This window comes from Haemaphysalis longicornis, unplaced genomic scaffold (assembly GCF_048455015.1).
Source record: "Haemaphysalis longicornis isolate Haplotype H1 unplaced genomic scaffold, Haemaphysalis longicornis Haplotype H1 scaffold_8, whole genome shotgun sequence".
NCBI lineage: Eukaryota > Metazoa > Arthropoda > Arachnida > Ixodida > Ixodidae > Haemaphysalis > Haemaphysalis longicornis.
The window spans coordinates 32,518,876-32,531,068 of record NW_027526445.1 but is presented as its reverse complement, the minus strand read 5'-3'; the positions used below and the strand labels follow the sequence as shown (position 1 = coordinate 32,531,068).

At 46.4% G+C, this 12,193-nt stretch overlaps 2 pseudogenes across 2 annotated transcripts in view; both read left to right on the top strand.

The window, feature by feature from the left end:
• Positions 1-8,471, top strand: part of LOC144148935 (iris pseudogene) — an 84,312-nt pseudogene extending 75,841 nt beyond the window's left edge. The window contains exon 2 of the transcript XR_013318115.1: positions 7,112-8,471. The product of XR_013318115.1 is annotated as an iris pseudogene (transcript). The remainder of the gene's footprint in view (positions 1-7,111) is intronic.
• The window catches only part of LOC144148933 (iris pseudogene), a 70,199-nt pseudogene that overhangs the window by 38,591 nt on the left and 19,415 nt on the right, over positions 1-12,193 (top strand). The gene's annotated exons all lie outside the window — the stretch shown is intronic.

Below are 12,193 nucleotides of genomic sequence, written 5' to 3'. Positions count from 1 at the left end.
CTACCCAGCGCACCCTCCCATTGCTCGTCACGGGTGATTAAAGGGAAGGGATTGGAAGGACAGGCCCACATAGAGTGGGCAAGTATGGCGCGCTGGCCACATGCGGAGCAATGAGGTGAGGGATAGAGGGAACGGTGGATGTGATGGAGCACAGCCCTGCAGGGAAAGGAATGAACCTGAAGAAGTCGCCACGTGCGCGCTTGCTCATTGCTGAGCTGGGGATGCGCCGGGGGGTATTTTCGGTGGGCGAGGGGCAAATGCGTCAGCATGTCATGATACGTAATTAGGCGGTCTCTGGCGGATCGGGCCCCGTAGTAAGGAACTAGGCTGGCTCCCGCTCGGATTGTGAATCCTCGAGCCGCGTCATGGGCCGCCTCGTTCCTTCCGAGTCCCGATTGTGCCGGGTTCCATAGCAGTTCTACAGGGGAAGTTGGAGGATTTCGAGCGATAATTTTGAGTGCCAGTGGCGAAATGAGACCACGGGAGAAATTTTAAACGGCCGTCTTTGAATCAGATATTACGATCGTGGGGGTCGGCCTTTGGGACAGGGCGAGCGCAATTGCCGCCTCCTTCGCCGTGGCAGGTCAAGGGGTGCGAACTGTGAGGGAGCATAACAGGGGGTCGTCCGGCCGATTCACGATGGCCAGAGCATAAGCGGGTGAAGTCTGAGTATAAACGAGCCGTAAGTGTTGCGACGGCGCATGTGGGAGGCAGGACCGAAACCCCAAAATCTCTGGCCCACGTGGTCAAGAAATCTTTCTTTGAAGTACTTGCTGCAACGGTGCTCTCGCTGTTGTTTCCGATGGCTGATTTCTGCGCGTGTCTGACGCTGCCATTATACATATATTTGTCTCGTTCCTCTGAACTTTCAGGGGCGAATCACTTTAGCGGCTCGGGCTGTCAGCGTCTCCTGTTGTCGTCGTCTCATGTATGCACGGTACAAAAACCCTGGGACAGTAGTTTTCGGACGCCTCGCGCTAGAACGTAACGCGTACCAAAACAAAAGTGTATGATGGATAAAACCGGTTCGAAAAAACGAACATGATTCAAAGATTTCTGGTACGCTCCCTGTCCACTTCATCAATCTTCAAGCACAAGCTTGTTGATGGTTTATAACTTGTGTTACGCTCAAATACCCACCGGCTCTCGACGCTAGGCCTGATCGAGTCGGGTGGTCGGTCGAAGCAAGAAAAGGCATACTTACCACGATGCTGGGGCGTCGTAGATTAATGAGGACGAGCCCCCGGCCCTGCGCGGGCATTGCACTGCGGTCGGGTAACCCCTGCACTACCCTAAACTGGGGCAGATGGGGCATGCGAGCATGGCCTCCGAGATCACCCCCCGTGCGTTGTGCTCCGGCCGTCCCAATCGCCGCGCGCTCCGACCAAAGTTTGCAAGCGTGCTGGTTCCCTCAGGCTCCGCCCCGGCTCAGGCGGCAGTGCGCTCCTATGCATCGAGTACACCGTTCAGCCCGTTATGCCACTGTTTATGCGGCATGTCACGGCACATCAACACTGCAGTGTTTCTGGTCTTGGCACGAGTGTATGCGAGTTTATGTGACGCATTTCTGCTCAGCTGCTACCAAAGATGCTGATACAGAACACCTGTAATGGATGTGTCCGTCATTGGAAAAGGCGAGAACTCGACACCTTCGAAGCAATGGCCTCCGCCCTTGCAGGTGACCCCCATGATCTTCATTGGTGCATAAATAAGGTGACCAGACGTCCCGTTTAGGCCGGGCCAATCCGTGTTTGAGGCCCGCTTCTGCCGTCCCGTCTTTTTGTCCATATAAACAATAATGTCCGTTTTCGCAGGACGGCGTAGTTTTAAAATTGACGCCAAGCAAGTCGATAAAACCGAAAGTGTGCTGACTCGCTACAAGTATATTTCACATATATGACCTTTGGTACTTCGAAATATTTGCAAGAAAACAAAATTTAGATGTATGCTTACCGAAGAACACTATGATATTTCTTGCCGAAGACGTCTTTGAAGAGGAATTATTTCACCAGTAGACCATTGCCAAGCAAAAAATTGAAAACAAACTACAAGGTTGGAACTCTTCAGGGTATTTCTTCAGGTATTTCGCTCTCTGAGAGATGGCTGCAAGTCTCTAAAGAGATGTCAAGAGGGCACATGAACGCTGCGCCATGGTTTTTCGCGTCGCGAAACTGGCCCTGTGTTTTCCTTGAACCACGGCTCTATGGAGCGCGTTTTTTTTTTTCCGTTGTGAACTTGACGTGGACATCAACCTGCTGTCAACATTGCGTGGGATATTGCTTGTGCGGCGGAACTTCTTGTGCAAGTGCGAAGAAGTTTACAAGCGAGTCTTACGCGATTAAGTCGTGCTTTAAAAAATTCAATCGTCGGAAAATATACCACCAACGGGTCCAACGGGTCCCCGGGCCCCTTCCCCTCTGGTGTGTCTCGTTTTCTGCGTCCAGGATAATAATCACCCTATGCATAAATGAGCCCCACCACCGCTCCCTTGCTCTCTTCCGCGAGGCGGAAGCCAAAATATAACTGTAATATACGTTTTATGCCATGAGAGATACCATAGAATTTAGGAAAAAAAAACAGCCTATCGTTGTTGGCTGATTTTAGAGCGAATGTACACAACCGGCGAGTACCGCATGTACGGCACCAAATGTGCAGCCCTGCATTTCCACGGAAATGAAAATTGGCGGAGTTAATACACTGGATCGCTAAAAAGCGTAGATAAAGATAATTAGTCGAACGTAACTCAGAAAAAAAGAAAAATACAGGAAGTAGGAAAATAAGAAATATAAAAGTGATACTACCAAATTCAAAAATATAAATCTTATACAGCTTTACCACTAAAAAATAATGGAGCAGCGAAAATAATGACAAAAACGTGAATAAAAATCGCATAACAGACGAACGTTCTAACACCCTGCATTTGCTCAGAAATACATAATTGTCGGGGTTAGCAGATTTGTTATAATACAGCGAATAGAGGTAATTGATCGAGCGGAATATTAAAAACAAAAAGTACAAAAAAGTAGAAAGACAGTGTAAATGTGAACTTACGAATTCAAAAATATGAGTTCTATACACCTCTCGCCCAAAGTGAAGTGACAAGCCATAAGGAAACGCGACTAAAAAGGTCATGAAAACTGACCAAAGTGCAACGCCTTGCATTTGCGCGAAAATGTAAAATTGGCGGAGTTGACACGTTCAATTAATCTTGATAATAGCATGAATGGCGATAATTGTCGCACGGAATCTTAAAAGAACCAGAAATTTAAAATAAATTACACAAGATAGTTTACGAAATAAAAGAAAATGCGCATTTATACACCACCTCCAATAAAGGAAGGCTAAAAAAAAGGGGTTAACAGAACTACGGAAACACGTATAAAAATATTGTGAGAACGACCAACCGTGTAAGCGCCTGCCTTTGCATAGAAAAACATAATTGGGACGATAAGATGTTTGATATCTTTGAAATAGCGTAAATCAAGCTAATTGTGCGAGCGGAACTCGAAGCAGAAAAGACAACAAAATAAAAAACGAAACGTAAAAAAGTGATCTTACAAAATAAAAACAAAACAAATAGCAGGCTTAGCACATTCAAATATTGAATTTATACGAAACCAATAAATTTGCTGAGCCTTCTGTGCGCACAGGTATACAAGCAAAAAGCATTCTCAATTGCAAACTCAGAAAAATAAATCACGCATCACGCGTAATTATGCCGCGTCATATGCTATGATGTATAGTGCAGTTTTTAAGTACCATGATTAGCTTTTTTTTAAATGCAGCGCATATGATAATAGTTCGCAAAACGCTTACTAAAACTTCGCAAATACTCACTGGCACTGCATTGCACTGGACGGTGGTGTCTAAATGTACCACGGTTCGGTTGCGTGGGACTTGCACGCTTAAGATTTTCTAAGCCTGCCTTAAACAGCCGCGGCAACAATCTGTCGTTACATGCGAACCATGTACCAATCACAAACAATATTAATACTGTATTTATGCGACAGATGCTTATGCAAGTCGCCACCCTTCTAAATAATGTGTTGGGTGAAGACGTGAGGAGTTTTTCAGGGGCACCGCTTGTGTATACACATCGACAAATGTAAAAAAAATAAAAAAACAAGCACACGAAACCACAGCAGAGAGCGCTACAACCGACTGCGCTTCGTTCGGGTGAATGCAGCTTAATTTTTGTACTTGCGGGCGTTATATTATTAATTTAACCACAATGAAGTTATTGGTTCTTGTCTTGTACCTGTCACTTTAAAGCTGGCTGCTCGACTCAATTTTGCTACAAGCTGCCAAAACGCGTGTTTCCTCGCTTGCGCCAAGCTGCAGGGGATTATTTGACGCATAGCTGGCGAGCGCCGCGTTGCGGCAAAAGACGCGGCCACGCCCCCTTTTCAACTTACGCCCCAACTTCAATCGGCTGGGGCCGCTGTGACTTTCGGTGTATCTCGTGCTTGGTCATTGTGCCAATGTACTCGTTGTTCGCGATCACTGTCTGTCTCACGCGCTTGTATGTTTTTGCTTTTTCTGTAATGTGGCTTTCGTTGTAGCGTCGTCGCCTGGCTGTATTGGAACACCACCTTTCTTCTCCTTGCTAGAGGTACAGGTAGCAACAGCGCCACTTTGGGCGCCTTTCACGTGTTCATTTCGCAGCTGGTGCCCGCGCTGCATGGTTGTTGTTGTTGTTGTTAAACACGTTTATTCCAAGTTTTTTATGGTAATATAACGCTGCTGTGAAAGAACAAAAAAGGATTAAAAAGTGCAAAGAATACCTGGGAATGGTGGGAATTTACCTGAGGATTCGCCGCTGCGGTGCAGCTTGTGCGGCAAAACGACCTATTTTTGTAGCTTCAGCAGCAACCAAAGTAGATCGTTTTGCCGCACAAGCGGCGTCGCAACAGCGAATTCGCACAAAACTTCGCAGAACGGACTTGAGGTGCTCCATGTCGCTCGGTGTTTCTGCGTCGTCGTTGTTGCGCGGTGAAAAACGGGATGCGGTGGCCCCTTACATCACCGCACTGGCAATATACACAACTGCACAAAATTGTTGTGAGGAAGAGAAGATTTGCTTTTACCTCGCACCGTGTCTACAAGTCTACGTTATGGAAAAATATAGAATGAGTCGCAGCCAATGCGAATTGAGCTCCCGTGCCGAGAGTTATGCAATTTGTGGACGTTTTTTTCGGACACGAGCCCGGTGCTCCCTTTGTGAGCGCCAACCGGGTGTGCACTTTCAACAATCTAGTTAAGTAACGCTTTCCGGTGTAAAAGGACCCCGCCTAATCACTGACACCATTATCTTGGAGCTCCAATAGAGTGAGCCACGTAGGTATGGCTTCCTGGGACCAGCGTGAATACGAGGAGTGGCAATATCAATTCAAAGCGATTTTACAACCAGCACTGTACAGTCAGGAAATATTTGATACCCCCGTCAGATTCTGTAGTGGTTGTGAAACAGCTTCGTTAGATGTCCACTTTAGCAAAGAGGGGATGTGGAGTCAATTTTTTCCTAACGGCAAGTAAAACAACGCTTGCTCTCTACCTACGCCAACATAGCGCCATTCCGCAGGGAGCGAAGGTAGGAATGCTCGATCACGAAATGCGCGTAAACAAGGCTTCGATATACTAAAAAGATATAAATGCGTTGGAGAAAACGCCTTACACGAAACTCGCTTAATGATGGCAAATAACGTCGAAAGCTGGGGTTAACTGCACTCTATATACGCGTGCTGACGTTCAGATTCGTGGTACGCCAAACTCCCCTTTTCACCATCTGCATTGATGTTGTCTCCTGTGATGAAATACACGCGTCCGTCATGTATTTAATCATTCGTCCTGAAAGTGATGGCATTTCCATAGGGGAAGAACAAAAGTATAAAGTAATGGAAACACCACGGCGTCAGTAGCACGAGGAACACGCACTTCGCTTTATTCTCCTCAAAGTGCCCTTTACTGCCGCAGCAAACATCCAATAAAGGAGTCCCAGCTGGTACCGGTCAATACGTTTTCAAACAAAAGCCCAACGAGCAGTCTGTTGGTACTAGTGAATATATTTTCCTGTGCTTCCGGAAATGTAAAGCGCTGCCTTTACTTAGTATGCAGTTTATGAGCGTCACTAGGTTTAGTTAAGTAGTGTTGATTGCAACAAGTTTAGTCGCTATCTAGCTCACATATTCTGAACTTTTGTAAATGTATACTGGCACACCCTTTGCCGGAAGATCATACGAGGACCTTGTGCAGAAGATTTTATAAGCTGCTCTGCTCCTCAGCTAATGCATGTGTAAGTCACAGCATCGCACACGCCTATCCCGTCGGAAATTTGCCTACCGAAACGTTTGGTGAAACCAATGCTCCAAAGGACTAGTAACGGCGCTTTCCTGTGGCAGCGAGATGACTGAATTATAGAGATTTGCAAAAACCAAAAGGGGCCGCTGGCAACCGCATTCATTTCAATTTTGCCTGCCCTCAACATATTTCAAGCATGCCCCGCTAATACATGTCTTTCTATATATACAGCCTTACCAGACGGCTGTGGAGAACAAGGACAGAGTAATTATTGCAAAATAGCTTCGTTTTGTTGGCAGCACTTGTAATTGTTACACTGTTTATCAACACGTTCAAACCGAACTCACTCGATTACGTGACAAGAATAAGCCCGGTCCATCGTTCGTCCACAGCTTCAGATTCGACTTAGAAAAATGCACTCTTTTGAAATGAAATACATATGTTTGGTTTTTATCGAACCAGCTAAATTCTTGACGGAAAAGATTACTGGAACTGTACTCCGTGGGATTGTAAGTCTTCTGTCGTGTCGTTGGAGGGGGCTTCAGGACTTGTTTATAACAATACAGCTACGCAGGTTTCTGCCTAGTTTGAGAATGTGACCCTGTTGCGATGCTGGATTGATCCATCATTGTAGGAGCAAGTTTTTTTTAGATGACCGAGGACGCCCCAGTTGACAATTTGAATGTAGGAAGTTCGCAAAGAATTTTGCGAGTAGGTGATCTCGAGTGCCAGCCGTCTATGGTTTCATTTGTTTTGCGCTTTACTATGCAGAACTATAACAATGTGCATGTTCAAAAGATTTCTTCTTTTTCAGACTACGTGCGTGCAGCTATGGCCAGCAGCCGACTCGAGGAATCGCTGCTGTCTTTCACCATAGACCTTCACCAGAAGCTACTTCCTGACGAAGACAAGCATGAAAATGTTTTCTACTCCCCATTCAGCATCTCTGTTGCTCTTTCCATGGTTTTCGCTGGAGCTAGAAATGACACTGCCAAGCAAATTTCTGACGCTCTTCACATCAAAGCTGATGGAAGCGTTCACAAGCACTTTGCAGACGCTTTGAGCAAGGTACGTGGCTGTGGTCCGGAAGTGGAACTGCGAGTGGCCAACCGGATCGCTTTGGACGCATCATTCCCTGTTTTGGACAGCTACTTGGATTTGCTTAAACATGCCTACTTTTCCTCTTTGAGCACGGTCGACTTTGCGAACGACTTCGAGAAGGCTCGCATAGAGATCAACGACTGGGTAGAACAAGCCACGGCTTCCAAGATAAAAGATCTGCTTGCGGAGGGAAGCGTGGACGATACGACCGCGCTGGTACTCGTGAACGCAGTCTACTTCAAGGGTGAATGGAAGTCACCGTTCCTGCAGGAAGTGACCGAGCCATGGGATTTTCGAGTCGACTCTTCGCATACGACTCGGGTTGAAATGATGTATCAGGAAGACGACTTCAGGATGAGCCGTTGTGAGGACCTGAACGTGACAGCTCTTGAGATCCCCTACCGTGGCGGCAAGGCCTCTATGGTTGTCCTTCTGCCTGACGAAGTGGGGGGATTGCGTCATCTCGAGGAAAACCTGTCAGCTGTCAAGCTAAGAGAAATTTTATCGAATCTTTCCATGAAGTACGATGTCACGCTACGCCTGCCTAAATTCAAACTTGAGCATTCTATTGACCTCGAAGTTGCATTGAAGGCCTTGGGGATCAATACCATGTTCACTGAAAACGCAGACCTGACTGGCGTCAGTATGGCGAAAAAGCTTCGCATTTCGAAAGTTGTGCACAAAGCATTCGTAGAAATCGATGAGGTGGGCACGGAAGCCGCAGCCGCGACGGCAGCCACTGTCTGTTGTGATAGTGCTCCAGAAGAGACAGTAGAATTTGTTGTGGACAGGCCGTTCATGCTTGTTATCCGCTGTCACGATCCGAACGTAGTCCTATTCGCGGGTTCTGTTCGTAATCCGTGACATTTGAACGTCAGGGAGCACAGTAACGTGTTCACGTAGAACTTTAAGAGGGAGTTTAACGTAGCAATGTTATTGTGAACATTGAAAAGCAATGAAAACGGTGCAGTAATAGAGCATCGCAAATAGGGTAAAATCGTGATTTTGCAGCAGGACTCTGACCAAGAAGATTGCACTGTATCTCCTGAAATAAAGTAATCACTGTAGACTGAGTATAAGGCTTGTTTTACTTTTGCCCCCGTCGGAGTGGTGGGTGTTGCCTGGAAAGCCAGAAAGGAATTTCTCGAAAGAAGAAACCAAACCGAACAAGGCCAGCTTTTTGACCAATTCCCCACATGCGTATGTGCCACTCATAAGGAAAATAATAAACGTACTTTTACGGTAAAGAGGACGTTCGTGAAGAAAATGCCCTTTTTTGCCCTCTCCAATGCCCTCTCAAATTTATTTTCTCGCTATACTTTCGCTTATGGTGCTTTTGAACACCGCATAAATTACCCTTGTGCAGCGCCCTGTAAACACATTTTTTTCAGCCAGTGACGATTGGCCGATTACTTGATTTTGTTAGTCTCATTCAGCAAGGGACATAGCCATCATGAATACTACCACCGTACTAACAACGAATATAAAAATTATAAATATCACCATTACCATCACCATCTCTGTCGATGAAGTTGGCCAGGCTTGGACGTCACCCGTACCACTAAAATTCGACGAAATCGGATCAAAAGGTAACGTCCAAAACGAGGGAGTTGGGCCGTTCGTGTGATGCAGATGACTGAAGACACCTGGAGGAAACGCGTTTACAGAATGGTTACCGACTTCATTACGGAATGGTAAGCGAGAATTGTTGGCGTTGCGCTGCTGAGCATGCGGACACGGGTTCGATTCCCGGCCGCGGCGGCCGCTTTTCTGATGGAGGCGAAAAGCGAGAACACCCATATGTATGAGATTTCGGCGCACGTTAAAGATCCCCAGGTGGTCGAAATTAATCCCGAGCCCTCCACTACGGCGCCCCTCATCGCCTGCGTTGCGTGGACGCGTTAAACCCTGCAATCAATCCAGCGAGAATTATTAAGACAAGTAAAGGAAGTCCAAAACACTTGCTGTTAGAAATAGATAGGCAAATAAATGGGCGTGGAATGGATTTGGATGGCACAAGATATATGTAGGTAGTCGTCTATGGGAGAACAAATCGGCGTACAGTGGACATTGATAGATTGGTGCTGCAGGAAAGTTGTAATTCTCCCTGTTAAGTGTGGTCAACTCGCGTGCACATTTCAATGGGCTGCGGCTATACGCTCGAAGTCGTGCAGTCCCAGGCACGACGTCCTTAATTTCCAAATTATAAACCGTGTCTTTTATTGCGCGATGTCGGCAGCGATCTAAAAGGAACTATCCCAATACAGCCTTTGACAAATGATGCGTATTAGTGTAATGAATGAAGTGAATGCTTGAAAAAAGGGAGTTCCGGGAGCGCACAGCAATGGTTTAGGTAACCTATACCGAAAGCCGCTTAAAATATGCCACTCCAGCGAAGGAATATCGGCCTGAAAAACATGAAAAATTGATTGGTTGCACCAGAAAAAAGTGGCAATTCTGAAGAAGAGAAAAAGAGCATGGGACAGCTAGAAATAAATCAGAGCTTCTGTGCAGAGGCCTGAGCCTTTCGCGTGACCCCATAAAGGCAAGTGAAGAATTTGGCTTTGTAACCGATACTGAGAACATTTGGGGTGATGGGTTTCGCCATGGGGTGCTCACAACACCATGCCTTTGTAATTTCGATGTCGCCGCGACAGCTCGCAAGGAAGGCTTATGGCGAGGCAATACAGGTCAAAGGTTAAGTCATCGCAAGAAAGCACGCTAAAACTCCTCAGGAAGATAGATGCCTGAACGATGCGGAAATGTGCGGAAGTTCGTCAGGCGGTGCGTAAGCGAAGTTATCATCTCGTTCGCGCCGATTGGAACAATGCCACACACGGTTCGAAACTGTTCGCCAACCAGTAGCCCGCATTTCTTACAATCCACACTAGGGAGGACTATGGCGCTATCGTCTAAGCAGCTCACATCAAGCCCGTCTGGGTCGTCATGGGCCGCCATCAAACCGTATGCCCTCTTTTGTACGTTTTAGTGGCCATAAATGTATTGCAGTGCTACAAAAACGGGACTAAAAATGAGTAACTTTATAAATGCAAAATAAAACAGGCTGTTTAAAGCTGTTTTGAAGGAAATCAGAAGTAAAGCGTATTCATTTTACTGAGAGTCTGCCGGAATGGTTGCACCTACAATTCTGCAGACCAAGCTGGTAGTTAACAATGATGCAAAATATTGGAAGAAGAAACATCAAAGACTTTTATTTTGAAAATATGTTAAGCAATAAACTGTTTGAAAATCCCAGAAAGGTTTTAAGCACGTAACTACAAAACATCGCCTTCGCGGTGAACCGGCGCACAGACTGTCTGCTAGAACTTGGGCGGTGAAAAATTGCCCGCCCAAAAGAGACGTCCGGGCGCTGTTAATATATGTACTGCTACTGCAGAAAACAACCGGGGAACGAACTCTCCTTACCACAAACAAGCGTAACTACATCGAGGGTTTGTACTTACGTAAATAGGTAGCGGTAGTCGCTCGCCCGCACTAGCCTTCCCACTTGCTTATAAAGAAGCACAGCTGTCTTAGCATAAACTAATGGAGCGAATTTCGAGTTTCCAAGCAAAGCCGTAGAAGCGAAGTGAATTTAGACCATTACGGCTACCTCGTACACGTAAGGATGCATAGTTACGAAAGCAAATCGAATAAGCTTAAAGGAGCACTGACACGAAAATTTCATGTTACACTTTTATTGCTTTTATCGATGCTTAATGGTCTGGCGAACTTGAAACAGCACTTAAAATACTTCAGCGCGGGATAGTTAATTACATTGAACGGCCTGAAAATCGTTTGTTTCAAATTCTCGCGCTTTCATCCCGAATGGCGCATATGACAGAGTCCCGGTTTGACCTCACCGCTTTGTGCGGACGTCACCGGCGCGCTTAAGAGGGTGTTGCGCCCGCTCGCCGCTCGTGGGGCCGCGCACGTGAAGTGACGTCACGAGTTTTTGACGAGCGCTGTCACGTCACTTCTTTTTCCACTCCTGGAGTGATGTCACGCTGATGTCCATTTGCTGAGTGCCGCTCCGCGCGCTTTTCCGTCGGCGCGATAAATGAGATCCAATTTGACTATGTTCTTCGCGTCGCAGGCCGGTCATATTTCAGCCAGGGTATTCTGTTGAGTGAAGGAAGCGAATTGTGCAATAATATTAACGCCGAAAATTGGTGTCAGTGCCCCTTTTAAGAGGTCACGCAGACAATACACAAGTTTGGTTCATTCCAAAGATTCCTTCGTTAGAATCATCCTGACGCCAATTTTAACGTAAACTTCGCTCAAATTAGCTATATAGTTAGCAAGAAAGGGAATTGCCCTGCGACCCTCTCACTCATTTCCCGCAACAGAACCTATGATGTCATATGCGCCCAGCTGTGCTATTGGCTGAGTCCGGCAAAAGCAAACGCAAATTAGGTAGGGCTTTCAAAACGAGCTATTTGCGCGTAAATTTAGGGCACATTGTGTTTATAGCCCTAATAATCGTGGGATAAACAGTGGAAGTTACGGAAGTGCACCTAAACATAGAAGTACGGATGCGTACAGCTGTTATACTGCGCGCACTATGCTTGTTTTAGCTGCACAGCACTGCACGCTTTGGGTTTATCTCAGACGACACTGGCCGATTGGCATAAGCGATGGTGTATTGCGTGACCGTATTTGTCGAGCGAACACCATGCTTCACGAAACGATCATAAACACAAGCCAGATACAAATACGTTCAAAAACAAAGGCAGAAAGCGGCCCGTGGCGGTATGGGGGCGCCATTTAGGTTGACTAACGGTAAACAAGGCTC